We start from the raw sequence: 5,164 nt of genomic DNA, 5'->3' as shown, positions 1-5,164 counted from the left end.
CGGGGGCGGGGCGGGGGGGGGGGGGGGGGGGGGGGGGGGGGGGGGGGGGGGGGGGGGGGGGGGGGGGGGCTGCAGCCGGGGGGTGTTGGCGCGTGTTTGGGTGCACGCGGGTGCCTGGTGGGGTGGGCACGTGTGGGTTCGGGCATGTACATGTGTGTTGGGGTGCATGCATGTGTGTTCGGACATGTACATGTGTGTTCGGACACGTACATGTGTGTTGGGGTGCATGCATGTGTGTTCGGACATGTACATGTGTGTTCGGACACGTACATGTGTGTTGGGGTGCATGCATGTGTGTTCGGACATGTACATGTGTGTTCGGACACGTACATGTGTGCTGGGGTGCATGTGTGTGTGCTTGGACATGTACATGTGTGTTTGGACATGTACATGTGTGTTGGGGTGCATGCGTGTGTGCTTGGACATGTACATGTGTGTTCGGACACGTACACGTATGTTGGAGTGCATGCATGTGTGCTCGGACATGTACATGTGTGTTTGGACATGTACATGTGTGCTGGGGTGCATGCATATGTGTTTGGACATGTACATGTGTGTTCGGACATGTACATGTGTGTTCGGACATGTACATGTGTGTTGGGGTGCATACGTGTGTGTTCGGACATGTGCATGTGTGCTGGGGTGCATACGTGTGTGCTTGGACATGTACATGTGTGCTGGGGTGACCACATGCGTGCTTGGACATGTACATGTGTGTTGGGGTGCAGACGTGTGTGCTTGGACGTGTACATGTGTGCTGGGGTGCATACATGCGTCTTGGGCTGCATACGTGTGTGTTTGGACATGTACATTTGTGTTGGGGTGCATACATGTGTGTTTGGACATGTACATGTGTGTTGGGGTGCGTACATGTGTATTGGGGTGCATACGTGTGTTCTTGGACATGTACATGTGTGTTGGGGTTCATACATGTGTGTTGGGGTTCATACATGTGTGTTTGGACATGTACATGTGTGTTCAGGTGCACACATGTGTGTTGGGGTGCATACATGTGTGTTTGGACATGTACATGTGTGTTGGGGTTCATACATGTGTGTTGGGGTACATATATGTGTGTTTGGACATGTACACGTGTATTGTGGTTCATACATGTGTGTTTGGACATGTGCATGCATGTTTGGGTGCATGCATGTGTGTTGGAGTTCATACATGTGTGTTGAGGGTGGTACATGTGTGTTGGCGTGTGCCCAGGTGTATTGTGGTTCATACATATGCGTAGGGGTATATATATGTGATGGGGTTCATACATGTCTGTTTGGACATGTACACGTGTGTTGGCGTATGCACATGTGTTTTGGAGTTCATACACGTGTGTTGGAGTGTGCACAGGTGTGTTGGGGTTCATACACGTGTGTTGGAGCGTGCACAGGTGCGTTGGGGTTCATACACGTGTGTTGGAGTGCATACATGTGTGCAGGTTTCATACATGTGTTGGGGTGCATGCATGTGTGCTGCGGCTCATACCTGGGTGGATCACACGTGTCTTGGGGTGTGTATATGCCTGTCGTGTGGGTACATGGGTGCTGGGGTTTACACGTGTGTGTTGGGGTGCGCACATGCGTGTGTGTGTGTGATTGCTGGGGTGCTTGCATCAATGTCGGGGTGTGCATCCACCGGGGTGGGAGGGACCTTAGGGCTCATCCAGCTCCAAGGGCAGGGACCCCTTCCACCGGAGCAGGATGCTCCAACCCCTGTGTCCAACCTGGCCTTGAGCACTGCCAGGGATGGGGCAGCCACAGCTTCTCTGGGCACCCTGTGCCAGCGCCTCAGCACCCTCCCAGGGAAGAGCTTCTGCCTAAGAGCTCAGCTCAGTCTCCCCTCTGGCAGGTTAAAGCCATTCCCCTGGGCCTGTCCCTGCATCCCTTGTCCCAAGCCCCTCTCCAGCTTTCCTGCAGCCCCTTTAGGCACTGGCGCTGCTCTGAGGTCTCCCCTTCAGGAGCCTTCTCTCCTCCATGTGGCAGCAGGGGCACCACGTTTTCAGCTCTAAAAGGCTCTTCTAGAGCCCCCCCCCCCCCCGCCCTGGCCATAGGGAGCACCCTGGGGTGCAGCTCCCTGTCCCAATGGCTGTGGGTGTCCCATGTCCCCTGCATCCCAGGGGTGATGTGCGAAGTGGCCCTCAGCTCCCTCCTCTTCCTTGGGGTCTTCCTTCAGCTTTCCTCAGGGACCTGCTGCTCACAGGGGGAATGCCACGGAATCGGATGGAGCTGGGGACCCCCAAACCCAGCCTGGCCCAGCCCCGAGGGCACCAGGAGCCATCGTGGTGGCTGCAGGAGCCGAGATGGGTGATGGCAATAAAGAGGTGGCTCGGGGGTGACACAGGTTGTGTCCGGATGGGCACGGGAGGGGGGGGGACATGGGAGGTGTCCATGGGGACAGCGTGGCCCTGCCATTCCCGGGCATTGGCCAACTGTCCCCTTGGCACTGGGGGCTCTCCTGGGATACAGGGAGGAATCTGAGTGGGAGAGGAGATGACGTGGGGAGGAGGATGAAGGAGTTTGTGGAGCAGGGAGGAAGAGGAGAGAGGTCAGGGAGGAGTGGCGGTGGCCGGGAATGTGCTGACGGCAGGGAAGGAAAAGCTGCCACGTTGGCTGCTCGGGAGCACTCCCTGGGATGAGGGGGAGCAGCAGTGCGGGACCCCCATAAGCCCATAGTGGCCTGGGGGGCAACCCCCCCCCCCCCCCGGTGCCCAGCATCAGGCCCATCACCCTGGCATCGGGGCGCATGGAGCAAACCCATCCTCACCGGCTACCCCAGCCCCGGGAGGGGACAGCCCTGTGGCACTGTCCCCAGCGTGCCCATGGGCTCAGCGGGACCTGGGGGGGGGGGGGGGGGTCCCAGCCCTGTGTGGAGCTGGGAATGGCTCTGGCAGTGGCTGCGTCGGGAGGCAGAGCGGGATCTCCCGCGGTGCGCGGCGGCCCATCGGTGCCAATGATAATAACAATCATCATCATATTTATACGGAGCCTGATGGCTCCGAGCAGCTTCCAGAATCCATTTGGAGGCAGCCGCTCGCTTTCCCTCATTCCCAGCGAGGTGCTGGAGCAGAATGGCCAAGGAAGCTGCTTGTTATCCGGCCCTGATCCGCAGCCGGGGGGGCCCAGGGTGGTGCAGTGCCCCATGGTCCCATGGTGGTGGAGGTGGGATGGAGGGGAAGGGACGGAGGGGTTGGGATGGAGGGGAAGGGATGGAGAAGGGATGAAGGGGAAGGGATGCAGCGGAAGGGACGGAGGGGTTGGGATGGAGGGGAAGTGGATGGAGAAGGGATGAAGGGGAAGGGATGGAGAAGGGATGAAGGGGAAGGGATGCAGGGGAAGGGATGGAGGGGTTGGGATGGAGGGGAAGGGATGGAGAAGGGATGAAGGGGAAGGGATGCAGGGGAAGGGATGGAGGGGTTGGGATGGAGGGGAAGGGATGGAGAAGGGATGAAGGGGAAGGGATGGAGGGGAAGGGATGGAGAAGGGATGAAGGGGAAGGGATGCAGGGGAAGGGATGGAGGGGTTGGGATGGAGAGGAAGGGATGAAGAGGAAGGGATGGTGGGATTGGGATGGAGAAGAAGGATGGAGGGGAAGGGATGGAGGGGAAGTGATGGAGAAGGGATGCAGGGGAAGGGATGGAGGGGAAGGCATGGAGGGGAAGGGATAGAGGAGTTGGGATGGAGGGGAAGGGATGGAGAAGGGATGAAGGGGAAGGGATGGAGGGGAAGGGATAGAGGGGTTGGGACGGAGAGGAAGGGTTGGAGAGGAAGAGATGGAGAGGAAGGGTTGGAGAGGAAGGGATGAAGAGGAAGGGATGGTGGGATTGGGATGGAGAAGAAGGGTGGAGGGGAAGGGATGGAGGGGAAGTGATGGAGAAGGGATGCAGGGGATGGGATAGTGGAGGGGTTGGGATGGAGGAGAAAGGATGGAGGGGAAGGGATGGTGAGGAAGGGATGGAGGAGAAGGGATGGAGGGGAAGCAATGGAGAAGGGATGGAGGGGATGGGGGTTTCACTTCCCGCTTGCCAGGGCACAACACCAGGGAGCACAACAGTAACGTGAGGTGCGTTTTGGCTCCTGAGAAGCTCCTTGGCAAGGAAAAGTGGATGAATCCCCACTGAAATCAGTGGCCAGGCAGGAAAAGTCTGTTCCCAGCCCCATGGGAGCTCTCTTTAGGATTCTCATTCCTTCTTCCCTTTGACCAGCACCCGTGGCTCCCACTGGTGCCCCCTCCATCCCTGTGATCCCCTGTGCTCCCAGCTCCTGATGTGCAGACGAGGGGGATTTGCAGAGAGCTGCAGGAAACTCGATTTCCTATGGAAAATCAGCTTCTCTTCACTCCGGCCTCCTTCCCCCAGCCAGTAACTCCTTGGCTGCTTGGAAAGAGATTTCACAAGCGGGTCAAAGTCACAGGGATAAAGGAGACGGGGTGAGAAGGGAGATGGATGCTGTAGGGATGGCGCTGTCCCCAGGGATTCACCTGGTCCAGCCCCATCTAGGAGAGAGGTGCTGGTAAAGCCATCACTGGGGGTTAAACTGCTCTTGTTTACATCATTGTCCCCCTAAACCACCACTCAATTATTAAAGCCACCAGTGGAGCAGGCCAGACGCAGCGGTGATGGGCGAGCGGGACCCAGAGGAGAAGCCAGGGGAGCTTCGATGCTGCTGGAGCATCCCCAGCGAGACCCGTGCCCATCCCCTCCATGGGGGCAAATCCCATTGTCCCCCTATGGATAACTGCAGCACCTCAGTCCCACGTTAACCCCCATCTCTTGCACACGGGTTTTCCTTCCTCCTGCCTCCCCTCCTCAAATCCAGCATCCGCTGGGAATGGTTTCATGGCACTTCCCCTTCCCATCACCCCGTGAGGTCGAGCCCTGCTTTAACGTACCATTTGAATCAGCTCTGCTCCTGGAGTAAGAGGCAGAGATCCATCGGAAGAAGCTGCAGTTACCATGGGATGGCTACACCATGACCCTGGGATTGCTGCGGGACCCTGGGATCACTGCAGGACCTCGGGATCACTGCAGGACCTCAGCATCACTGCAGGACCTCGGGATCACTGCAGGACCTCAGGATCACTGCAGGACCTCAGAATCACTGCGGGACCCTGGGATCACTGCAGGACCCTGGGATCACTGCAGGACCTCAGGATCACTGCAGGACCT

The sequence above is a fragment of the Pezoporus occidentalis genome, unplaced genomic scaffold (genome assembly GCF_034315485.1).
Source record: "Pezoporus occidentalis ecotype Australia unplaced genomic scaffold, CSIRO_AGI_Poc_V1 ctg417, whole genome shotgun sequence".
Classification (NCBI taxonomy): Eukaryota; Metazoa; Chordata; class Aves; order Psittaciformes; family Psittacidae; genus Pezoporus; species Pezoporus occidentalis.
The sequence above is the reverse complement of the archived record's forward strand: the minus strand, read 5'-3'. Positions refer to the sequence as shown.